The following is a 25,872-nucleotide window of genomic DNA, read 5'->3' on the forward strand; positions in this document are numbered from 1 at the left end:
GCAGGATCAGATTGAATTGTGGCGTGGGATCGGGGCTGGATTCTGGAGCAGGATCAGTTGGGATGGATGGATGATGGATGGTGGCTGGATGATGAATGGATGATGGATGAACGATGAATGACGGGAGAAAGGATCATGGGTGGATGATGGATGATGGATGGATGGATGGATGGATGGATGGATGGATGGATGGATGGATGGATGGATGGATGGATGGATGGATGATGGATGAATGATGGATAGATGCATGGCTGGATGATGGTGGATGGATGGATGGATGGATGGGTGGATGGATGGGTGGATGGATGGATGGGTGGATGATGGATGGATGGATGGGTAGATGGATGGGTGGATGGATGTGTGGATGAAGGATGGATGGGTGGATAGATGGTTGGATGGACGTATGGATGAGTGGATGTTATGGGTTGATGTTTTGACTAGCTCCTCTCCCTGCCCCCACCATGGAGCTGCCGGCCCTTCCCCCAGGCTGTTTTATCTAGGCTGGTGTTTTCTGCTGGCCTGCTGCTGCTGCTGCTGCTTGTTGCTGCTTGCTGCTTTAGCTGCCCCGCCCCCCCCCCCCCCACTGCTTTAGCTGCCCCCCCCCCCCCCCCCACTGCTTTAGCTGCCCCCCGCTTGCTTTTGCTCGCCCTGGGCTCGCTTTTGCTTGCCCTGGTACTATGCACACCGGTGATGTGGAGAAAACTCGTGCAGCTTGGGCCACCTGAATATGCATCTGCCCTAGCGATAATGAAGAGAGATGAGGTGTATGAGACTGTACTCGATATGGCAAAGAAGCTTCGTGCATATGCAGATGCAGTATATGGCCCAACTCATGCCAGAATTGCAGCTGTGGAAACACGCTTGCAAGACTTAGAAGATAAAATAGAGAAAAATCATCGGAGACTCAGGGAGGAGATTAAGGAGGACCTCCTCCAAATTTCAGCTGTACAGATTAGAAACCCTGGTACCCAACGCAGACGTTCCCCCAGTTGTGAGAGGAGGTACACTCCCTGAGCTGAGTTGTGGTTTTTCTTACGGGATTCTGGAGAGAACATGAGAAGATGGGATGGGAAGCCTACGGCTGCTCTGGCACAATGGGTGCAGGATTTGAAGGAAGGAAACATTGAAAGAGGAAGTTCCACCAAAAGGAGACCCGCTCCTGTTTCTCGCAGCCAAAATGCCGAACGTGATACTGATAATGACATGTCTGACCCTCTTGAGGGAACTTCTAAGATGTATGCCTCAGAAAAGAAGGATAAACAAGCTTAGAGGGGCCCTGCCTCTAGCCAGGGTGAGGCAAGGGAGAACCATGTTTTTCGGACCGTGTGGATTTGATGGCCTGGCACTTCAAAACCACGGAAATATAAAGCTTTAGTGGACACACGAGCACAGTGTACGATACTTCCATCAAGACACGTGGGAACAGAATCTGTTTCTATTGCTGGTGTGACAGGTGGATCGCAGGACTTCACCCTGGTGGAAGCAGAAGTGAGTTTAACTAGAAAGGGTTGGAAGAAACATCTTATTGTAACTGGTCCAGAGGCCCCATGCATTTTGGGCATAGATTACCTTCGGAGTGGGTATTTTAAGGACCCAAAAGGACTAAGATGGGCATTTGGAATCGCAACTGTGATGGCAGAGCGCATCCAGCAATTGAACACCTTGCCTGGACTATCTGAGAATCCAATTACAGTAGGACTTCTGCAGGGAGAAGAATAACGAGTACCAATTGCCACTTCATCAGTGCACCACCGGCAGTATAGAACAATTTGAGATGCTGTGATTCCTATTCGTAAGATGATCTGAGAGTTGGAGAGTCAAGGGGTGGTCAGCAAAACCCACTCACCCTTTAACAGCCCCATTTGGCCTGTGCGTATATCTGATGGGGAATGGAGACTGACTGTGGACTATCGTGCCTTGAATGAAGTGACTCCACCACTGAGCGCTGCTGTACCGGACATGCTGGAACTCCAGTACGAGCTGGAGTCCAAGGCAGCAAGGTGGTGTGCCACCACTGACATAGCAAATGCATTCTTCTCCATTCCTTTGGCAGCAGAGTGCAGGCCTCAGTTTGCTTTCACCTGAAGGGGAATGCAGTACACCTGGAACTGACTACCCCAGGGGTGGAAGCAGAGTCCTACCATCTGTCATGGACTGATCAGGCTGCACTGGAGAAGGTGAAGCTCCAAAACATTTACAATATATTGATGATATCATCGTATGGGGAAACACAGCAGCAGAAGTGTTTGAGAAAGGAGAAAAAATTATCCAAATTCTTCTGGAAGCCGGCTTTGCCATCAAGAAGAGTAAAGTTAAGGGACCTGCTCGGGAGATTCAGTTCCTGGGAGTGAAGTGGCAAGATGGACGGCGTCAGATTCCTACTGATGTTATTAATAAGATTACAGCTATGTCCCCACCTACTAACAAGAAGGAGACACAAGCTTTCCTAGCTGCTATCGGCTTTTGGAGAATGCACATCCCTGAGTACAGTCAGATTGTGAGCCCTCTCTACCTGGTCACTCGCAAGAAGAACGATTTCCACTGGGGCCCTGAACAACAGCAAGCCTTTGCCCAGATCAAACAGGAGATTGCCCATGCAGTAGCCCTTGGCCCAGTCAGGAGGGGACCAGACGTGAAGAACATACTTTACTCAGCAGCCGGGAGCCATGGTTTGTCTTGGAGCCTGTGGCAGAAGGTGCCTGGCGAGACCCGAGGCTGACCCCTGGGACTTTGGAACAGAAGTTACAGAGGGTCCGAAGGTAATTACACTCCTACAGAGAAGGAAATCCTAGCTGCCTATGAGGGAGTCCAAGCTGCTTCAGAAGTGATTAGCACAGAAGCACAGCTTCTCCTGGCATCCCGACTGCCAGTGCTGGGGTGGATGTTCAGCGGAAAGGTTCCCTCCACTCATCATGCCACCAGTGCCACGTGGAGCAAGTGGATTGCCCTTATCACTCAGCGTGCCCGAACTGGAAAACTAAATCGCCCTGGGATTTTGGAAATAATTACAAACTGGCCAGAAGGTGAAAGTTTTGGTGTCGCAGATGAGGAACAAGAACCAGTGATATGGGCAGAAGAAGCTCCACCCTGCAACCAGTTACCAGCAGAAGAAGCATGCTATGCTTTATTCACTAATGTCTCCTGTCACGTCGTAGGGACGAATCGGAGATGGAAAGCAGTTGTATGGAGCCCTACACGACAGGTTGCAGAGGCTGCTGAAGGAGAAGGAGGATCTAGTCAATTTGCTGAACTTAAAGCTGTCCAACTGGCCTTAAATATAGCCGAAAGAGAAAGGTGGCCAAAGCTCTATTTGTATACTGATTCCTGGATGGTAGCCAACGCTCTGTGGGGGTGGCTGAAGAAATGGAAAGAGGTGAACTGGCAGCATAGAGGAAGACCAATTTGGGCTGCTGACGAGTGGAAAGACATTGCCACTCGGGTAGAAAAACTACTTGTTAAGGTTCGCCATGTAGATGCCCATGTCCCCTGAAGCAGAACTAATGAAGAGCAGTGAAACAATCAGCAAGTAGATCAGGCTGCAAAGATAGGGGGGTTGGAAATAGATTTGGATTGGGAACATAAGGGAGAGTTGTTCCTGGCTCGATGGGCCCATGATGCCTCAGGCCATCAGGGTAGGGATGCCACCTATAAGTGGGCACGAGACTGAGGGGTGGATCTTACCATGGACAGCATTACCCAAGCTATCCATGACTGTGACACTTGCGCTGCCATCAAGCAAGTTAACGGGTAAAGCCCCTCTGGTATGGTGGACAGTGGTCCAAGTACAAGTATGGGGAGGCCTGGCAGATTGACTATATCACACTGCCTCAGACCCGCCAGAGAAAGCGTTATGTGCTGACCATGGTGGAAGCCACCACCGGATGGTTGGAGACCTACCCTGTGTCCCATGCCACTGCCCGCAACACCATCCTGGGCCTGGAAAAGCAGGTCCTTTGGAGGCATGGTACCCCTGAGAGGATCGAGTCAGACAATGGGACTCATTTTAAGAATAACCTTGTCAACACCTGGGCTAGGGAACATGGTATTGAGTGGGTGTACCATATCCGTTACCATGCACCAGCTGCAGGTAAAGTGGAGAGGTACAATGGATTGTTGAAGACCATCTTGAAGGCATTGGGTGGGGGATCTCTCAAGAACTGGGAGCAGCACCTGGCAAAAGCCACTTGGTTAGTTAACACTCGAGGTTCCACCAACCGAGCAGGTCCCGCTCAGTCTGAGGGCCTTAATGTAATAGATGGAGACAAAGTCCCAGTGGCCCATGTCACAGGGTTGCTAGGGAAGACAGTATGGATCCATCCTGCCTCGAGTACAGGCAAACCCATTTGTGGGATTGCCTTTGCTCAAGGACCAGGATATACTTGGTGGATAATGCAGAAGGATGGAACAACCTGCTGTGTACCTCAGGGAGATCTGATTTTAGGATGAATTATACACAAATATTACTGTTGAGTGTTACCACCATTGTATGCTAGATTTTATGAATAGAAGGAAATGTGTAAGTGACAAAGGCCTGAGCAAGTGAGAAGGAGGAAATGTGTAAGTGTTGAAGGTTTGAGCAAGTCAGAGGAAGTTTCCATATTGTGTTTAGTGAGTGTGTATCCCAATCGTGTGTCAATGATCACGATATGGGATAAGGGGTGGAATGTTATGGGTTGATGTTTTGACTAGCTCCTCTACCTGCCCCCGCCATGGAGCTGCCGGCCCTTCCCCCAGGCTGTTTTATCTAGGCTGGTGTTTTCTGCTGGCCTGCTGCTGCTGCTTGTTGCTGCTTGCTGCTTTAGCTGCCCTGCCCCCCCCCCACCCACTGCTTTAGCTGGCCCCCCCCTCCCCCCCCACTGCTTTAGCTGCCCCCACTGCTTTAGCTGCCCCCCAGTTGCTTTTGCTTGCCCTGGGCTTGCTTTAGCTTGCTCCCAGCTGCCCCTCTCCCTCTCTCCCTCCTCCTCATCCCTAAGATTTGCACCGGCTCCAGAGGTCACGGATCTGAACTTCGGAGACCGCCTCTGGAAGTCTGCCCAAGAAGCTCTGCCGCCCTTCCCGGGGAAGATCAGCTGAGTTCATCTCATCTGGGTCTGTGCTGGGAAGTGTTTCTTTTGTATTTTTGTTAATAAAAAAGTTTTTTCCACTTTCCCCTGAAGAAAAATCTTCCCGAGCCCGGTGAAGGAAAGAATTGTAAGGGGGGAGGGGGGGGGGGCCTTTTGAGGTGTTTTCCCCCAAATTTGTCCTAAACTTGGACGATGAATGGATGATGGATGATGCGTGACTGGATAATGGGTGGATGGTTGGATGGATGGATGATGGATGGATGGATGGATGGATGGATGGATGGATGGATGGATGGATGGATGGATGGATGGATGACGGGAGGATGAATCATGGGTGGATGATGGGTGATGGATGGATGGATGGATGGATGGATGGATGGATGGATGGATGGATGGATGCATGGATGGATGGATGGATGATGGATGGATGGATTGATGGATGGATGGATGGATGGACGGATGGATGATGGATAGATGATGGATAGATGCATGGCTGGATGATGGGTGGATGGATGGATGGTTGGATGGATGGATGGAAGGATGGATGAATGATGGATGGATGGATGATGGATGGATGATGGATGGCTGATGGATAGATGATGGATAGATGCATGGCTGGATGATGGCTGGATGGATGGATGGATGGATGGATGATGGATGAAGGATGGATGATGGATGGCTGATGGATAGATGATGGATAGATGCATGGCTGGATGATGGCTGGATGGATGGATGGATGATGGATGAAGGATGGATGATGGATGGATGATGGATGATGAATGGATGATGGATGGATGGATGATGGATAGATGCACGGCTGGATGATGGGTGGATGGATGGATGGATGGATGATGGATGGATGGATGAAGGATGGATGATGGATGGATGACGGGAGGATGAATCATGGGTGGATGATGGGTGATGGATGGATGGCTGGATGGATGGATGGAGGAAGGATGGATGGATGATGGATGGATGATAGATGGATGATGGATGCACGGCTGGATGATGGGTGGATGGTTGAATGGATGGATGGATGGATGGATGGATGGATGGATGGATGGATGGATGGATGGATGGATGGATGGATGAAGGATGGATGGATGATGGATGGATGATGGATGGATGGATAGATGATGGATGGATGGATGGATGGATGGATGGATGGATGGATGGATGGACAGATGATGGATGGATGGTTGGATGGATAGATGGATGATGAATGGATGATGGATGGATGGATGGATGGATGGATGGATGGATGGATGATGGATGGATGCATGGCTGGATGATGGGTGGATGGTTGAATGGATGGCTGGATGGGTGGGTGGATGGATGGATGGATGGATGGATGGATGGATGGATGGATGGATGGATGGATGGATGGATGGATGGATGATGGATGGATGCATGGCTGGATGATGGGTGGAGCAGAATTGGAGCGGAATGGATGGAGAGGGATCAGGTTGGGATTCCAGAGAGGAATTGGGCCAGGGTTGTTGGGGCGAGTTCGGGTGGAATGGATGGAGCAGGATTTGGACAAGGTGGATGGAGAGGTATTGCATGGTTTGAATGGAGCGGGTTTGGTGCAGGGTGGATGGGGCAGGATTGGTGTGGGATCAGGTGGGATTCCAGAGCAGCTTCTGCTCTCCATGGGCTCCAGCCAGGTCCATCCTGTGGATGGGGACAGGGACAGGGTGACACTGTAACCCTCTCTCATCCCGGCAGGAGTCACTTCCTGAGTGATCTACGGAGCTGGATCTGGCCCCTTCCCTCTTCCCAGGAAACCGAGAGCTGCCAGCAGAGCTCATCCCCGCTGCTCCCACCCACCCACAATTCCTGCTAGCAGATCAATTTCCCATTTTCCAGTGTTTTAAAGCCAAGAACCATAAATATTCCCAATGCTTTAGTTCTGGTGTGAAATTATCCTGCTTTGGGCAATAAATCCTTCTGGGGCAAAAAAATCCGGATTCCCTCTTCCAGTGGCCAGCAGTTCCTCTCTGGAAACCAGGCATGGAAATGGTGACCCTGGGGACAGGGATGGGGACACCAAGATGGGATAGGTACAGCAGAGACAGAGATGGGAGCAGCAGGAATGGAAATGGGGACACCAGGAACTGGGATGAGGGCATCAGAAGCAGGATAGGGACACCAGGACTGGAACTGGGACTTGCCAGCCATGCCTGGCTCTACTTCCCAGGACTCATTTCCCACTCTGTGTCTCATGTCCGAGGTGTCCCCAGGAGGGTTTGGCCACATCAGGCTCCTAGAGGGGCAGTGGGATGGGGGGAGGGGTCAGGGTGAATCAAGGGTCTGGAAAAATTAAAAGGGTTAAGAGTTTAGCTAGAAGGATAGAAGCAATATATATTGATTAAGAATTTATCAAGAAGAATAGTACCAGAGTAGAAGGGCTAATTATTAGAAGGTGGAGCTAGTTAGAGCTAAGACAATAAATCATTTGTTTGACTTTGTTGTATTTGTAGAAGCAGGATGGGAGGATAGGGCATTGTAAACATGAAGAAACCATAACTGCACCTGGGCCCCAAAACCAGTCAGAAACTGGCTGGGGAGTTTGGACTGTGGCCAAGGGACCAGAGAGACTGCCAACAAGACAAAGATGAAAAGTTTACCATGAGGAAGACATCCCTGACTTCATCTTAGAAGACCACTGACCCATTTCAGGACCCACTGACCCATTTTGAACAAAGGACTGCACAAGCACAGAAGGACTCTGAGCTTATGTTAATACGAACTGGAGTTAGGCGAGGTTAGATAATACATATGTATAGGCATATTGGGTAATTCTATGAATATGTAAGATTCTTGTGAATAAATTGAGAGCCGGAGCTCTGTAAATTTTGCACGTCTTTGGGATGTTACTCTCCATGTGCCTGATGCTATCAATAAACATTCCACTTTCTGTCATTAGTTGGGGAGTCCTGTCTGCGATTCATTTGGTGAGCTAGCCAGGAGATCTCTGGCTGTAAGATCAGACCGGGCTGTGGATGTCTCGGGTGCACCACAGGGATCTACCTGGACAACCTCCACTCCCTGGCTGCTCATTGTGGGGACAGACAAGACCTGCTGGGACTGTGGACAAAAGGTATGTTTAAAATGATGGAATTGTAGCCTGTAAGGTGTATGTGTGGCCAAAAGGCTCTTGATAAGTCACAAGAGACGTCCTTGTGCACAACGTGAGCCTATACAGTTCAGCTTGCAGGCAGCAGAAGGGTTTGGATGCCAGCAAAAGGTTTTCCTGTGTTGCTGAGGACCCGCTAGCAATTTGGGCAGTGAATTTGCCAAATTCTTGTTTATTTCTGCCATTCTGATTATGTTCTGTTATTTTGATTGTGCCCTGTGTGGGTGCCTGTGTGAGTGATTGGTGAGATGTACCTTTGGTATAAAGCCAGAGCAGCTCCTGGATTCGCATTTCTGTTCTCGGACTCTGGGTGACAAGAGGCCCGGGAGTTGAGAGATGAACCTTAGAGATCCCACCCTGAGTGCTGGCATGGGAACAACAGGCCCAGCCTGGGCACAGGGAGGGAATTTATTGCCAACCAAATCACAGCAGCAAAAAGGGAAAGAAACCTCTCCAACCCGTTCCTCCCACCCAACACAGATCATCAGGAGCACAGATCACCAGGGCTCTGCCCAATGGGGCTCACTGGGGATCATCCAACACCGATCCTCCCATGGGGGATGGAGCTGGAGCAGAGCACGAAGCTCTTCCGACACTCAGGACACTCGTAGGGCCTTTCCCCAGCGTGGATGTGCTGCTGGTTTCTCAGGTAGACATCCATCCAAAGCTCTTCCTACATTCCAAGCAGGTATAGGGCCGTTCTCCTGTGTGGATCTTCTAGTGCTGCAGCAGATAAGAAATAGTTGTGGAGCTCTTTCCACATTTCCCACACGCAAATGGCTTCTCCCCAGTATGGATCCTCTGGTGCTGGGTCAGATGGTATCTCTAGCTGAAACCCTTCCCACATTCCAAGCACTTGTGGGGCTTCTCCCCTCCATGAGGCCTCTCTACCAGCTCTGAGCTCTGCCTGGATCTCCGTCCGCCTTCTGGCTCAGGGAGGGTCTTTCCTCCTCACAGCTTCCTGGGCTGGGTTTGCAGTACCTCCTTCAGTGAGGTCTTTGGGGCTTTTCCTCCTCCTCCATCCACCCACGCCTTGGGAATGTAAAATCCTGGTTTGGGGAAAAAACAAGAAGAGAGCTCCATGGACTGGGATTTCTCCTTTCCCAAATTCATCTCAGGAAATCATTGGGCAACTTGCATCTGTAAGAACCTCCGAAACACAAAGATTCAGACCCAAAATCTTCCTGTCTTGGTTTGAAAGAGATGTGTCTGCTAAGAAAGGCAGGAACCCGTTTTTGAAATGGAGAATGTAAACCCCTCTTTCCAAATTATTATAATTTTGAATTTAAGGGGCTCTAAGGAAAAGAGACAGGAATAGGAAGAACAGTTCCTTGCTAGGAAAATTAAAATAGAAATACAGTGTTACAGAGAGAAAAGAACAAACCCGAAACACTCACCAAGTCAGAATAAAACCTGACACTCTGCCAGTCATGGTGTTGGTAGCAGTCAGATTAAATGGTGGCTGCAGTCCTCCTGGAGTGGCAGATGAGGTTCAGTTGAAGCAGTGATCCTGTAGAAGGGTGAAGCTCCAGTGATGATGTGGAATGGTTTGGTTTTCCTCTGGAATCCAGTGGAAAAAGGCTGCTTTGGTGTTCCAAATCTCAGTTTTTATCTAAGTAGGAAAGGCTTGGCTCCTCCACCTGGCTGGAGCATCTCCCAAGGGGATGATGTAATTTTATCAGTCATGAAGTGGGAGTTGATGGCCCATTAACAGATGATATAACCCTGGAGGAAGGATGGGTTGTATAAAAGATAAAGATGACTGCCCCACCTGGTTTTAACAGATGGCTCATTAGCAGATAATATCTCCCACAGAGATAAGGATTCAACAGATGCTAATAAAATGCATACTTTTGGTCACATGCTGTACTGAAACCTAAGACAAGGTTTTATTCTGAATTTTATTATTCCTTTAGGTGGTTAATAAAAGTTTGCTTTACACTCTCTAAGTTTTAAGACTGCCTTGCTTTTGCTCCCAGTCCTATCTCACAGCAGGAAATGAATGTATTGAAATTGGCATATCAAAACCACTACACCACCATACTACTGCTATTTACTCCATTTTAGTAACTTGGTTACATTTCTCCTGCCTGGACTCAACAGTTTTCCTTGTTCTCTTACTCCAAAACCTCTTTGTTTTCTTTCCCCATAGGTATCACTGGTACTCTTTCCTGAACATGCAGATTGGCCAGGAAAATCCAGAAAGCAAAAGTGGAGGCCAAGGCCATTGCAGAAGGGATTCCCATCAGCCAGACACACAGCAGCAATTGCCAGGAGCTGTCACTTCCCAGTCCATGGCTTTAAGGATGCTGTGGTGGTAGCAAAGCAGAAGACCCTTGGTGCTGTGCTGGAACAGGTTCCTCCAGAAGAAAAGGTGTTGTTCCTATGTGCAGGGAACTCTGTGGCATCAGCAGTGGAGGAGCAGGATGAGAGAGGTCTCCAGCCTTGGGATATTTCTGAAAGATCCTTCACCCCTAACAGAGCCTTGGTGAGAGCTGCCAGAGTGCAGAGGGAGGCAGCCCTTTGGACAGGCAGCCCTGCTCCCCCAGAGCCATGGCTATGAGAAAAACAGCCTCATCCCTGAGGATGCAGATGGGTAGGAAAAGCCTGGAAGTAAAAAGGGGAGCCCAGCTGTGTCCAAGAAGCTGTTCCCAGAAGCAAGTGTCCCTGCAGGAAGTGTCCTGGACACACTTGTGTTCAGCCACTCAATATCCCATGCTCTGCCATGGAAGAGGTGACAAAGAGCCTGGAGGGATCATGTCCAGGAGAGCCAAACAGACTGGACAGAGGGATATTCTCGGTGCTGGCAGCACCTGGATGTTGGATCAGCCAGCTCCTGCTTTTTTGTGGGATGGTGTAAGAGTCAGTCTGAAGTTTTCCCTGATCTGCCTCACGACCCGGAGCTCTGGCCTGGCTGAGGTGGATGCGTGCGGGCCAAGGACTTTGTAGCTGTGCCTGGTGCTTGTCATGGTACCCTGCAGGTTATCGCACCTTGTCCCCACACCTGCGTCATGGGGCCATGATTTCCTCATACAATAGTCCATAAATCTCCCACCTTTTGGCCAGAGGCCACCTGCTTTGGAGAAGGACTATAAAAGTGACTTTCCCCAAACTGACTTCAAGATCTCTTTCTCCCCAACAGATTGAAGACGTGTCTCATCTCGTCACGACGGCCACGAGGACGCGTCCCACCTGTTGGTAGCTATATCCCGTCCTTTCTCCATCTCTCTCCCATTTTACCTCATACCTCTCTCTCTCTCTCCCTCTCTCAAAACTTGATTGTTAGCATACAATAAACTGCATTACTGCTTTCTGCTAAACAAACCTGAGTCTCTTGCTTTTGTCTTTTGCACCCTGGGGTTGAACAAACCATCATGACTCCCGCTCGGGTTGAGCAGATCGGGATAGTTGTTAATGTAATATTTTTTGTTAGCGCACAGTTATGGATGCCAGTATTTTGAACAGGACTAATCAGATTGCAATGGGTCAGTTTACAGGAATATTTTAAATTTGAAGATGAGAATAATTGAATGGTTTCCTTGCTAGTTGAGATATTGCTTTGTCCACCTGCTGTGTGCTTGGATTTCTGCAACTGTACTGCAAAACCCTTAGCAGCTGCATTTTTGGTTTAAATTTAAAAAAGGGGGAAATATGGAAGGGGATTACAGCTGGTCTGTGAGCCCGAGAGAGGTAATTGATAAAGTTTACTTCTGAAAGTAATTTTATCAAGGCTGTTGGTATGGACACCGAGAAGAGAAGAAGAAGAAGATCAGCAAGAAGGAACTTGCCTCTGGGAGATGTATTTTGAGAAAAGTTTTATGAGAAACAGAGGTGGAGATAGTTTTACACCAATGAGCTTTGTGCTGATCTACTGTAACCAGTAAATAAAATGTAAACTCTGTGGAGTATACAAAAGACAGCATGCTGTTCTAATAAACAGGTTTTTGCCTTCTGAAATGCAGTGCATCCTTTCGTATGTCGCATCCGCCCCAACATCGACACCCCAGTCCATCCCAGTCTCTCCAAGTGCTCCCCCACATGTGCATCTTGGCCTTCTCAGAGCTTCCCCAGGCCCTCCCAGTCTCCTCACAGTCCTTTCAGTGTCACTAGTCTCTTCTAATTCTTTTCAGTCCACAGCCATTCCATTCCCAGTCAACTCCCAGTCCTTCTAACTCTACTCCCAGACCTCCACCCTCTCCCCCAGTGACTCCTCCAGTCCCTCCCAGTCCTTTCCGAAGTCCTTTTCAGTCCAATCCAAAACCTACAGCCACTCTCCAGGTACCTCGATCCACTCCACTCTCTCCCATTGTTCCCTCACTCTCTCCAATTTCATGCCCAAATCCTCTCAGTGTCACACCAGCCCTCTCCCATCTCTCCCAGTTCCCCCCAGCTGATCCCAGTGTATCCTCACTCTCTCCCAGTGCCCCTCAGTGTGTCCATCTCACTGTGGCCCTCAAGCTCCCAGCCCAGCCCTGGCTGCCTGCTCTGCTCTGTGATGGATTTCTACCCTGACCAGATCCAGCTGAGGTGGTTCTAGGTCCAGCAAGAGCTCTCAGGGCATGTGGTGGCCACTGACCTGGTCCCCAATGGGGACTGGACTTCTACCAGCTCCTGGTGCTGCTGTAAACCCTCCCCAGTGTGGGGTCACCTCCAGCTGCCAGATGGAGCACGTCAGCCTGGAGCACCCCCTGAGCCGAAATTGGGGCACGGCATGGACCCCACAGTACAGGGGAGTGGGGAAGCACTGGGGGAGCTGGAAGGGGGATTGGGGTGTGCTGGGAGTAACTGGGAGGGAGTTTGAGATAGTCTAGAATAAACTCTGAGAGTGCTTAAAGGGTTTAGAATGGCTGAGAAGGAGTTTGAAGGATGCTGAGGATGGTGGGATGGGGTTCTGGGGGTCCTGGTAGGCAATGGGAGGGAGTTTGGGGATGCTGGGTATAACTGGGTACCACTAGAATGAGCCTGGAAAGGAGAAAGGAGATTTGTGATGCAAAAGCAGAGGTTGGAATAACATTGGTTGTGCTGGAAAGAGACTGGAAATGTCTTGGTGAGTCCTGGTGGGGCTGGGAAGGGACTGAGAGAGGGTTTACGGGTTCTGGGGCACTGGGGGGCAATGGGGAGGGGGCTATGGGATCCTGAGGACAGGAGGAGTGTTGGTGGGTCCTGGTGAAGCTGGGAAGAGACTGGAAGGTTTCAGGAGGTCCTGGGTGGGCTGGGAGCAACTGGGAGGGTGCTTGGAGGGGCTTAGGGTGTCTGTGAGAGGTTTCCGGACGTCATAACCCCTACGGACACCCCAGAGGTGCTACCAGACACCGCCCTCAGCAAGGTGTTGATGGGGATCTAGGGCTCTCTTGGGCTTTTTCTTGCTTGTGTTGGGGCTTGGCTTCTACCTGCACATCAAAGTGAGGGGGGCTCCCAGAGGGTGTGTTCTCCCCCTGGGGCTCCCAGCTCGGTGTCACCCCATTTCCTCTGCTCACAGACCTCCTGACCCAGCAGTGGCAGCAGCCTCTCCCCATGGCCTCTGGCCGAGCCAGAAGCCTCGGCTCTGTCCCCGTGCTGATTTTGATGAAGGTCATGCATACCCCCAAGGCCCACTGTCACTCTGCCCCTGCCCGGCTGCTTCCAGTGTTCCCAGTAAAGCTTTCCAGCTCACCCCGGTCCCGTTTATCGTGGAGCGGAACTGGGGAGGGACTTGGGGGGACCCCGCGGGGGTATCGTGATTGCGCGGGGAGGGCGGGGTCCAGGTGGGGAACACGGGGTGCTGCTGGTCTGCCCGGCAACCGGTGAGTCATCACAGCTGCTCTCTCTGATTGGCTAAATCTTCTTCATCGCGTTGTGTGATTGGCTGAGGAGAGGCCCGGGAGTTAAGAGAAGGAACAGGAGACATCCCGTCCCGAGTACCGGCACAGGAACAAGACCCAACCTGGGCACAGGCAGGGAATTTATTACCAACCAAATCACAGCAGGACAAGGAAAAGGGAAACAAATCTCTCAAACACCTTCCCCCCACCCAACGGGAATAATCAGGACCACGGATCACCAGGGCTCTGCCCAACGGGGGTCACTGGGGAATCATCCAATACCGATCCTCCCATGGGGGATGGAGCTGGAGCAGAGCACAAAGCTCTTCCCACACTCGGGGCACTCACAGGGCTTCCCTTAGTGGAGCCTCCGTTGGTGTTGGGTCAAGTTAGAGCTCGTGGAGAAGTCCTTCCCACATTCAGGACACTCGTAGGGCCTCTCCCCGGTGTGAATCTGCTTGTGTTTGAGGCAATCAGAGCTGGTCTGAAACCTCTTCTCACACTCAGGACACTCATAGGGCCTCTCTCCAGTGTGGATCTGCTGGTGTCTTCTCAGGCAGGACATCCACCCAAAGCTCTTCCCACATTCTAAGCAGGTGTAGGGCCATTCCCCTGTGTGGATCACCTAGTGCTTTAAAAGGACGGAGCTGTCACTGAAACTCTTTCCACATTTCCCACACTCGTAAGGCTTATCCCCAGTGTGGATCACCTGGTGTTGCTTTAGGCGCTTGTTCTGTCTGAAGCTCTTCCAACATTCCCCACATTCACAGGACCTCTCCCCTGTGTGGATCCTCTGGTGCCAGCTCAGGCCGGAGCTCCAGCTGAAACCCTTCCCACATTCCAAGCACTTGTGGGGCTTCTCCCCTCCATGAGGCTTCTCCACCAGCTCTGAGCACCGCCTGCATCTCCAGCCCCCCTCTCGGCTCAGGCTCCTACCGGCTTCTCACAGCTTCTTGGGCTGGGTTTGCAGCTCCTCCTTGTCAGGGATCTCTGGGACTTTTCCTCCTCCTCCATTCACCCACACCTTGGGAATGAAAAAACTGGTCTGTGTGAAAAAAAAAGAGCTCCATGGACTACAAGTTCCTCTCTGCCCAAGTGCAACTCAGAAAGTCATTGGGCATCTGACTTCTGTAAGAACCTCCAGCACACCAAGATTCAGACCAAAAATACTCCAAACATCATGACACAGATTAATATCTCCCCTAACAGAAAGATTCAGCAATAACCCCCTCCAAAACATATAGTCAGGGCCCCAAAAAAACAAAGCACTAACAATTAGCCCAAAAAAGCTCAGAAACACCCAAGATTGACTCCCTTGAAAAGAGTGGATCCCCCTCCCCATTCACCTGCTGATGTGGGGGGGGCAGCAGACAAGGTGAGGGGTAGCCTTGTGCTGCTTCCCCATTTCTGCTCCTCCTCTTCTCTGCTCTTCCTCACACTCCTCTTCCTCCTACTATCCCTCCTTTACCTGCACAATCCCACCTTCTCCTCCCATGTGCATCATTTGACCATTTTGTTCTTCAACCCTGCTTCTCCTTCCCTTCTCCTGCTGCCCCCAGGCCCAGCACCCAGTGCCAGCTCTCTCTTCCACCCAAACCCACAGCATCCCAGCGCAGGGGCAGGGATGGAGCTGGGGTAGCGCTGGGCTCTCGGCCGCTCCCGCCCATACTTAGTCCCCACTGCGCAGGGGGCTCGGCCTTGGCGCTGCCCCCACCCACCTCCCCAAATTCCCCTCGCAGGGGGCTCTGGGGCTCTGTTGGGGCGCAGGTGGGGAATGCTGGGAGCTGCAGCTCCCAGCACAAGGGATGATGATTTAAAAATACCTCTGAAGGGTCCCTTGGGAGCATGTTGAGGGAGTTGGCACACCTTCTCAGAGGTAATTAAGGACATGGACACTGAGGGGAACAATAAGGGAAGTCCAGAAGGGATTTAGACAAAAGGGGATGGATGCTGTTGGTGTGAGGGGAAGGGATTGGGTGAACGGGAGTATGCAGGAATATGGTTTAGGCAAGAAGCAGAAGCAGGAATCTATGTGGCAAGGAAAAGGATGATGGAAAATAGGAGGAAGAGAAAAATACTGAGAATGGGGATGTTTTTCAGCAGGCTCTTATCCTCAGAATTTGCCAGCTGATTCAGACCCTTTGTATCCCCAGTTTCCAGGACAGGCAGACACAATTTCAGAGGGTATCTCTGTGCTGGGGAGTGGCAGGAACGGGCACAGAGGGGCAGCACCGGGAGTACGGGCTGGGGGCCTGTGGGGAGCTGCGGGGCCGGGCCGGGGCTGTGGGGCAGCTGGGGCTCAGCGCCGGGCGCTGCCTGAGCCCAGCACCCCCCGGGCAGGGCCAGGAGTGGCCCCCGTTCCCCAGGAGGCTGCGGGACCCCCAGGAGGCTGCGGGACCCCCAGGAGGCTGCGGGACGCCCCAGCCGCTGCCCGGCCCCGTGGAGCGGCCAGCCCTGCCCGCCGGGGGGGGTCACGTTTGGACACTGCGCAGGACAGGGATCGGCTCTGGGATACAGGCTGGGGAGGACAGGGGAGCACAAGGACCAGGAGCAAGGAGCAGCTGGGAAATGTGCATTGGATGTGGAAGGATCCAGATTAGCTTTTAAGCATTTTCTTTGGGTCACTGCAGAAATGGAACTTCATTCTTCTTCTGAAAGTTCACAAATTTAGCAGGATCTTGGCTGAGCAGCAGTCTCTGTGGTCAGTTAATAACATTTTCTGAACCCGATAGGTTCTGCTGTCTCTTCCTTATGTACACGTCCCCGGCCCTGTCTCCAAGTAGATTCCCAGCATCTGCACTAAAATGGAGCTGGGACAATTCTGAGGATTAATAACGAATTGCAGGACCTGGACTGAGGATTTCCTGCTCTAGCCAGAACATTGTATGACTTTTTAACCCCAGATAGCCTCAGTATTGTGGTATAGAAACAAGAAACAGAAAAACTTCAGAAAATGAAATAAAACCAAGAAGATTGGTGCCCCAGCTATGGCTCTTCAAGATTCAGAAATGTGAATTATAAGTGTGTTTGAATACATATTATATTATTGGTTTTTAGCTAATATTAAAATGAATACTATATATATAATGTTGGAAAACTTTGCTGTATGAATAGTCTCCTTTAATTTCACTGTTAACAAAACTTAAAAATAGTACGATGATAAATATATTTTTCTTGGAGTATACCATGCTAATGTAAAAAGATTTTGTTCATGTAACTAACTCAGAGAATGGTAGAAAATAAAATAATCAGGAAATTCTTCACATTCTTGGACTGTGAGACTCCAAACCCCCAGAGAAAGAAAAAATGTGGATTTAGATGTTGGGGGAGAATGATTTTGAATAATGCATGAAGATTTAAAAATATGCAACAGATGGATGCATTTAAGGAACTGTTTTCTGAGTTAAGGTGTGCTCTTGGCTGAAGAGCAAGCACCCTGTTGTTAAAACCTTTTGCTTAATTGTTTGACCCTTACTGTCTTTTATCAAACCTTTAAATATTTACCAGGAAAGTGAACCTCGTTTTTTAAAATGTGGATGTTACACATGGTCATGCCAAAGGAATTACTGTGCTAAAATGTTTAACCCACTGCCCAGAGTGGCCTCATTGTCTGCAGAATTGTGCAGCCACAGCTTTAATAGGACCTGAGGCCCAAAAACTGATAGCAGGAGGATCTCCTGTTGTTCAAGTCTGGCACCAAGTTAAAGCTCTGATAACCAAAAGAGCCTCTCCATGAATGAGCAGTGCTCGGTGATTACACAATGAAACTTGTTCAGTGGCACAGGAGGATTTAGAATTGAGGACAGGGGAAGGGTTTAACCAGCCTCCTGTTTGAACAGCCTGCACAGGGGCTGGAAACAAACGCAGGCTGCATTCCAGTGACAGAGCTCCAGAGCCAGGCTGGGAGAGATTAATGAGACATTCCCTGGCCTGAGGGACAAAATGTGTTAATGGATGGGTCTGCAAGGGCAGGAGAAGGGAAGAGTTCCAAGACATGCTCTGATTAAGGAAAGTGAATTAGAGCAAGCACAGGTTACCCCCCCACATGGTCAGCTCAACCAGCGGAGCTGTGTGTGCTTGGAAGAGCCTGGCACTGAAATGCCCTGAGCAGGAAGGCTCAAATATCTTCAGGGTGGCAAAAGCAATTCTGATCTCTTCAGCAATCACTGATCACTTATTAAGGTATTTCAGAAACAAGTAATTTCAAGATAAGGGAATGTGGAAGCTACAGACTCAGATGGGGAACTCATTTTACAGGAAATATCCATCAGGGGGTTATGGCTGCTTTAGGAATACAATCCTAAACCCCCACAAACCCTGGTAACTCCAGACCTCAGGTCAGCTAGCAAGAATGAATGGGGAAATAAAGGAACTCCTTTGGAAGTTGGTGATAGAAAACCAAGATGCCATGGGTATGGCTTTTGCCATTGGCTTTGGCAAGAATAAGAGCCACACCCAAGGCAGATATTCAATTATCTCCTTTGGTCTTTGGAATTCCTTACCCAGATCATTCTCTACCTAATGGGTGGTGGAGATAAGGGATGTAGATTTCAAACAGTCTGTGGCCACAATCCTGTCTCCTGTGAAATCTCTCCCACAGGAAGCTGGGCTGGCACAGAGCCTGCCTTGGCACCTTTGCTGTTCCCATCATCCAACCAGGACATCGGGTCCTGCCTGAGGAGTACACAGAAGCACCACTGGTGGCCAAGTGCTATAGCCCATCCTAAGTGTCCCTGAGCACAGAAACAGCCCCAGCACAGCTCAGCACGGGGGGACCCCTCACCCTGGCCTCAGGGGCTCTCAAGCCCCGCGGATTTGCACTTCCTGGCTGCAGCACCAGCATGGGAGGCCCCACTGAGCCTGCACTGAAGGCAACGCTGCAGCAGCCAGGGCTCCAGAGCAGAGGAAGCCCCTGGGCCTGCCCACACATCCTCTGCTCAAATCCTCTGCCTGGGCACCCTCCTTTGGTCTCTGCAGTCACTGGGGCCAATCCTTGCTGCCCCTGCTGCAGCTTCGCTGCTTTCTGTGCCTGCACTGCCACAGCTGCTGGGGAACACAACGGCACAACTCCACTCTGGCTCTCAGTTACACTCACACACTGGGTGAGGCACGATTAGAAAATCACAAAAAAAAAAACCAAAACAGGCCTGGTTTTGGAAAATATACCTAGTTTTAAATTTTAAAAAGCCTTATTTCTCTACTCAGGCTTGGTTTGCCTTGTTCTTCGGAAAGAAACTATAAAATTTTTTTTCAAGGGATGTCACACCCACTCAACAGAAATGAGTTCAATATCTCAACAGACTGGGAAGAGCCCAAAAGGTCCCCATAAGATAACGACAAAACATCAATGACCATCAGCAAATATCAAGGAACACTCATCCTAGACACTGTTCCCAGGAACAATTGGAGATACCTGGTCTAGAAAAGGCTGGGAAGGAAATCCAGGAGTGGGACCTAATTAATATCAGAGGAGGAGAAATCTGGGTCCGACAGGAAAGCAAATATTAAGGACTACACAAATTGGAAGCAATGAACAATAAAGTAAGGGATTTCAATGGGTTCAGACTCCATAAAGTTTAGGAAAAATCTAGTAAAACTCACATGCCATTGAATGATTGTCTCTGCACACAGGGGTGATGTGTGGATGAAATTATTTCTGTCACACATCTTGGCCAGAATCAAATAATGCCTTGACTCTGTGACACAAAAGATATCAAGTTAAAAGCAGATTATCGAGGGCCACGTGTGAGTCATGCAATGGCTGCTCTGGAAGTGAAGTATCGGTTCCAGGCAGCCAGGAGACAAACTAGAGAAATGTAAATTAACACTGCTGGGGCAAAGTACCCATTAATCATTTGAATTATAGGATTAGATTACAAACTGTCCTCGAAATAATAGCCAACCAGACAAATCCATCTCCTGACCTTCCTGTCGACCAAACCACATCAAGCAAGAAAGCGAGAGCTATGGAAAATTAAATGACTCTAGGTGCTGTATGCAAATATAAGATAACTGAAAAGTGGTGAAACAAATAAAAAAGGAAGTAAGAAAGATCATATACAGTCCAAATGTAGAAAGGACGGGAATCAGACACATTCTCGTGGTTCCCTGGCAGACCACGGGTTAAATGAATGCTGTTTCTCCTCTGATGTGCTACACCAACTCTCATCTTTTTCCCCATGCAGACACCTTGCTGAGTGCAGCTCATTCAGCCGCTGAGCAAGGGGATGCAGGTGGCAGCCAGGCCTGATCCAGAAATGGCTGCAAAAGGACAGGGAGTGAGGGCACTGAGAATAATCCCAAAAACAAAGAGGACACAGGAAGAACAAACAGGGTCGATGAGTGAATCTGCTTGGAGATAAGGCCAGAGACTTGTGCACGAGAAAGCAACGGGAGAAATCTTCAGTTTCAGAAAATGTAACTAATTGACACGAACTGCTGCAAAGCCAAGGTCCTGCTCAATTCCTGAACTACGAAAAGAAGATACACTTAAAGAAGCCGGGAATATCGGATATTATACTAAAGGAGAGGTGCATATTAAGGGGGCCATGCAGCAGCCGGATCGGGAAATCTGAACCTTCGAAGTCCCTCAGCCAGTGCGGAAAGAGAGATGCAGCCGGGAAAATGAGGATAAAAAGGAGGCTGCGTTTTACAGACAGCATGGCAAATGCCACATGGCCTCTTTCTTTGTGCACGAAAAAAGTCACTTTTACAGGACTCCTCTGTCTCCTTTGTTCAAGCAAACCTCTGGCGACGTGAATTTTCCCGCACAGCCCCGTGCACAGGGCAGCCACCTCTGTGCCACCCACAAGAACCGGGACAAGCCAGCGCTGCTCCGGCAGCGGCTCCTGCTGAGGCCCCAGCGGGAAGCAGACGGCGGGCAGCCGCTCCCGCAGCGCCCTCAGCCCGGGGGGGAACACGGGCCGGGCACGGCACAACGAACCCGCCAGAGCCCCCTGCCGCCCCCTCCGCCCACAGCGAGCCCCGAGCCCCCGCAGAACCGAGCGCGGCTCCCACCTGCGCTGGGGCCTCCGAGCTCCGCTGCCACCTCGACGGGCTCCGGCCGCTGACGCCACTTATGGCCGCACAGAAGCCCCGAAAATAGCACCGTGGGGGAGAACCCGGGGCGGGACTTGTCCCCACTCTACCCAATCAGCGCCCGAGAACGAGGAGTGACGGCAAAATTAGCCAATCGCAGCGAGGAGCGGGCTGTACGCAGTCCCGGACTCCCCTGCCTTTCCACGAGCTCCGCCATTTCTCCGAAGTCTCGCCTGAGGAGCGGCTGCTGCGCTGGGCCCAGCCCGGGCATCGGGCTAAGGAACCGCTGCTGCCCTCAACCGCCGGGAGCTTGGGGTGAGCAGGAGGGAGCTGGGGGTGAGTCTGCGATGGAGCCGGGATCCACTTGGAGCCTCGGCAGGAACCGCTGCCGGGCAAGGGATGTTTGAGAGAGGCCCCGGGGCTGTGCGGGAAAATTCACGTCGCCAGAGGTTTGCTTGAACAAAGGAGACAGAGGAGTCCTGTAAAAGTGACTTTTTTCGTGCACAAAGAAAGAGGCCATGTGGCATTTGCCATGCTGTCTGTAAAACGCAGCCTCCTTTTTATCCTCATTTTCCCGGCTGCATCTCTCTTTCCGCACTGGCTGAGGGACTTCGAAGGTTCAGATTTCCCGATCCGGCTGCTGCATGGCCCCCTTAATATGCACCTCTCCTTTAGTATAATATCCGATATTCCCGGCTTCTTTAAGTGTATCTTCTTTTCGTAGTTCAGGAATTGAGCAGGACCTTGGCTTTGCAGCAGTTCGTGTCAATTAGTTACATTTTCTGAAACTGAAGATTTCTCCCGTTGCTTTCTCGTGCACAAGTCTCTGGCCTTATCTCCAAGCAGATTCACTCATCGACCCTGTTTGTTCTTCCTGTGTCCTCTTTGTTTTTGGGATTATTCTCAGTGCCCTCACTCCCTGTCCTTTTGCAGCCGTTTCTGGATCAGGCCTGGCTGCCACCTGCATCCCCTTGCTCAGCGGCTGAATGAGCTGCACTCAGCAAGGTGTCGTGCATGGGAAAAAGATGAGAGTTGGTGTAGCACATCAGAGGAGGAACAGCATTCGTTTACGGTCATGGTCTACCAGGGAACCACCAAAATGTGTCCCATTCCCATCCTCTGTACATTTGGACCAGAATATGAGCAAATTTCTTATTTCCTTTGTTGTCTGTTCACCACTTTTCAGTTATCCTCTGTTGGCAACAGCAGTTTTAGTCATTTATTTTTCCCCAAACTCTTCCTCCTTCTGTTGAAAGATAATCTGATTCCATCCCATAGTGAAATGTCTTGTTCTTCCTTTCCCTGGATTGGTCAGCAGGAGGGTCAGTAGCAGGTGCTGTCGAATTGATTATCATTTTAAGGAGTGATAATACATTCCTTAGTACCCTAAAAAAAAAAAAAATAGCATCATGAATAATTATTGTAGTTGTAATTATTATAATTATATTTAATTTATAACCAAATTATGCCACTCAAATTATGGGTGAATTTTCTGTCTCCTGATATCTATTTCTTAGGTTTCCCAGGGACTGGTCCATGGTGTTGTAGGATCTGTTGTGTCTTTTCCCCATTTTTTGAGAGCTCCTTCCAGCCAGGGATGCATCAATTGACCACTTTTCTCTAATTAAATAATGAAGTACTTGAATTCCCAACCAGTTTCCCTCAACTGGCAAAAACACCCCAGTGCTCTAATACACCCTATATAATCTAGCCAGTGACAGCACATGTTGGAGTGGGGAGAGGGATGATTCCCCCACACATTTTTTAGTAAAGTTTTCACAGCATTCTCCATTTGCTGTTTTCCTTTGCAGCTTAACCAATTTCTGTTGCAGTCAGATATCCTCACTGTGGGCTCTGCCTTTAGCTGTGCAAATTGCATCTGTGCAAGCAAGCAGAGCTTGTGGTGAGGGCCAGAGGGAATCAGCCCAATTCTTCCCCCAGGCAAGAAGACCCTGGTACCTTGTCCACATTTTGCCCCAGCAGGATTAATTTGCATTTCTAAAGCTCCTCTCCTGGGGATCTGGAATGCCTGCTTCTCTTCGAGCCCCCCCATTGGATGACTCATATGTGGGACTCCAGTCTTCTTTTTTTTTTTTTTCTTCGTATTACCAATATTCTGTTAACATTTTATCTGTTAAATTGTCATCTTTAAAGCTCTTCCAGTTTTGCAAACTCCATCCTAAAGGGGAACACTGAAAACCCCATACCGAAATTTGCCATCACTTAGTCACCCATGTATGTACACAAGAAATTCCAATGCAAATGGTCAAATGCTTCATGTAGGAGGAAAAGGTGGGATTGTGCAGGAGAAGGAGGAATAGTAGGAGGAAAAGGAGTGTGAGGGAGAGTAAGGACACAGGAGGAGGAGCAGAAACAAGAAGGAGCACAAGGTTCCACCCCTCTCTGTATCAGCAGCCTCTGCCCAGACCCCAAGTGTTGTTCCCATAACATGAAGCAGGTGACCAGAGAGAGATCCACAGTTTTCACAAGGGTCAATCTTGCTGTTTCTGAGCTTTATTGGGCTAAATGTTGGTGGTTTTGTTTTTGCAGGGGCTGAATCTTTCTATTTTGGAGGGGGTTTTGGCCAAATCTTGGTTTTTGGTGGGTTTTTCATCTGTGTTGTGATGTTTGGAGGATTGTTGGGCTGAATCTTGGTGTTTTGAAGGTTCTTATACGTACAAGATGCCCAATGTCTTCCTGAGATGGACTTGGGCACGGAGGAACCCCCAGCCCAAGGCCCTCTCCTCTTCTTTGTTTTTTCCAAACCAGGATTTTTCATTCCCTATGCGTTTACACATGGAGGAGGCAGAAAAGCCCCAGAGATCCCTCAGAAGGAGGGGCTGCACACCCAGTGCAGGGAGCTGCAAGGAGCAAAGATCCTCCCTGAGAGGGGAAGCCGGCCAGAGATCCAGGCAGAGCTCAGAGCTGGTGGAGAAGCCTCATGGAGGGGAGAAACCCCACAAGTGCTTGGAATGTGGGAAGAGCTTCAGGTGGAGCTCTGGGCTGATCCGGCACCAGATGATCCACACTGGGGAAAAGCCCTACAAGTGTGGGGAATGTGGGAAGGGATGCAGAGATAGCTCTGACCTGATTAAGCACCAGAGGATCCACACTGGGGAGAAGCCCTACGAGTGTGGGAAATGTGGGAAGAGCTTCACAGAGAGCTCCGGCCTGATCCAGCACCAGGTGGTCCACACTGGGGAACGGCCCTACGAGTGTCGGGAATGCAGGAAGAGCTTTAGAGACATCTCTCACCTCATGCGGCACCAGGTGATCCACACGGGAGAACGGCCCTACACCTGCTTGGAATGTGGGAAGAGCTTTGGGGTCAGCTCCAGTCTGAGAAGACACCAGCACATCCACACTGGGGAGAGGTCCTACGAGTGTCCCAAGTGTGGGAAGAGGTTTCAGACCAGCTCCGATCTCCTCGTACATGAGCGGATTCACACAGAGGAGAGGCCCTTCCGCTGCCCCAACTGCAGGAAGGGATTCAAGTACAACTCCACCCTCACTGTCCACCGACGCATCCACACTGGGGAGAGGCCCTTTGAGTGTCCTGAATGTGGGAAGAGCTTCTCAGACAGCTCAACCTTGACCAAACACCAACGGAGGCACCACTAAGGGAAGCCCTGTGAGTGCCCGGAGTGAGGGAAGAGCTTCATGCTCTGCTCCAGCTCCATCCCCCATGGGAGGATCAGTGTTGGATGATCCCCAGTGGCTCCTGTTGGGCAGATCTGGTGATCTGCAGTCCTGGTGACCCATGTTGGGAAGGCACCTGGCTGGGGGGTCTCTGCATCATCCTTTCTCCCTCTGGGCACCTGGATTAACACTGGGGCAGCAACGTCCATTGGGACGCAAAACAACACTGCGAATTCTTTGGTAAGAGTGGATTTGTTCACTTTCAACCCCAGAAATTCTTCTGTGTTCAATCCTATCTTTTGGTGGCATCCAGGAATACTGAATGGTCTTGGAGTTCTTTTCCCGTGTGGTAGTTTGTAAAGATTTTATGAATTTTTTACCTGCTGCAACCTGGGCAGTCTTACTTGTGTCTGACAAGAGCCAGTCAGTGTCAGATTTTTAATATTGGCACATTTTTTTAGCAATAAGCAAATTCATGTATCTTTGTGAAACACATGTAAAGACAAAAAATCTCGGGCAAGTTCTCTTTCCCTTCTGGCTTCTCACAAAGTAACACCGGCCCAGGTCTCCTCCACGCAGCCTGGGCTGGGGCAGGCAGGCTCTGACTCAGAGCTCAGGAAGTTGCCGGGCCCCGTTTTCAAGCAGGGACCCCGATATCCAGGGAAAGGAAAGGACAGGCCCGTTGCTGCCATCCCTGCCCCCGGCATGGCCGGGGCTCAGCAGAACCCTGCCCTGCCCTGGCCCGGAGCGGCTCCGAACGGCCGGGCCCCCCCGCTGCCCCCGAGGCTGGGGGAAAAACAACTGAGCTCCGTTCTGGCAAGGACCCACCAGGAGTTTGGAGACAGTAAGGTGGAAACCCCTCCAAAAAAGATACTTTCCTTCCTCCAAAGTACGTGGATCCTCAGCTCACACAGACATGGAAATGCTTTTCTTTTGGCCTTGATTTGCTTTTTAATTTCTCTTTAACCCTTTAAAACATCCAATACTGGGGTAAAAATAAAGACACTGAACTGAGACATGGTGGGGATATAGACATGGTGGAACACCGACATGCAGTGTGACATGGGGACACATGGTCATGGAGGGGGACATGGCCATTTGTGGGGACGTGGGGGGACATGGGCATGGATGGAGATGTGGGGGACAATGACAGGGATGGAAACATGCTGGGGACACAGCCATGGGTGAGGAC

The 25,872-nt window shown here is 50.2% G+C and overlaps 1 long non-coding RNA gene across 2 annotated transcripts in view; it reads right to left on the bottom strand.

Annotated features, from left to right (window-relative positions):
- The window catches only part of LOC306811815, a 152,368-nt gene extending 131,305 nt beyond the window's left edge, over positions 1-21,063 (bottom strand). Inside the window, exons 1-3 of one of the 2 annotated variants that reach the window (XR_013776740.1) lie at positions 19,377-21,063; positions 14,126-14,628; positions 8,574-8,591 (exon numbers count right to left, since the gene is read on the bottom strand). This is a non-coding gene — a long non-coding RNA (uncharacterized lncRNA). Of the gene's footprint in view, positions 1-8,573; positions 8,592-14,125; positions 14,629-19,376 lie in introns of those variants that run through there. The other variant, XR_013776739.1, reaches the window with a different exon arrangement.
- Positions 21,064-25,872: the final 4,809 nt, after the last annotated feature.

The sequence above is a fragment of the Erithacus rubecula genome, assembly GCF_903797595.1.
Source record: "Erithacus rubecula genome assembly, chromosome: 23".
NCBI lineage: Eukaryota > Metazoa > Chordata > Aves > Passeriformes > Muscicapidae > Erithacus > Erithacus rubecula.